Below are 618 nucleotides of genomic sequence, written 5' to 3'. Positions count from 1 at the left end.
CCAGTCGGGAGGAAAAGGGGAGGAGAGAGAGAAGCGGGTTCGCATGTGCGCATGGGAACGGAAGTCCCCACTGAACCTCCGGGGGGGATAAACCTCCTTAGTCCTCATCAACCATCCAAACCCTCCCCCCCTTCCCTCACTCCCCTGTCACACCCACTCCCCTAAGAACACCCACCCCGAAACCCCAAAAACCTCTACACACCCCTTACCTCAATTCCCCCCCCCTCCCCCCCCCACATACACACACGCATGCACGCAGCCGCGCACCTGTCTCAGTGACGCCAGCGATGCACTCGCCTCCGTGACTGGCGCCTGCAGTGCCCGCACCTGCTCCTCTGCCGCCCGGGCAGTGGCCTCCGCCGCGTCCGCCCGCTTACTGGCCCGCTCCAAACTCTTCACCAGCGCCTCCATTCGATCGCTCAGCATCTCAACACTGTCGCGAACCTCCCGAACCTGGCGCGGGGCGTCGGCCCCGGGCGATACCCGGGTCAACTGCCGGAGGGGGGGGGAAAAGGGGGAGGGGCGGGGGTGAAGGGGTGATGTGCGTGAGTATATATGACTGTTCTGGTCTCCTAGGACCCACTGCAGCCAGGGAGAACCCCCCAAAAGCCCCCCGCC

The sequence above is a fragment of the Volvox carteri genome (assembly GCF_000143455.1).
Source record: "Volvox carteri f. nagariensis unplaced genomic scaffold VOLCAscaffold_15, whole genome shotgun sequence".
Taxonomy (NCBI): Eukaryota; Viridiplantae; Chlorophyta; class Chlorophyceae; order Chlamydomonadales; family Volvocaceae; genus Volvox; species Volvox carteri.
Note: the sequence above shows the minus strand (reverse complement) of the source record.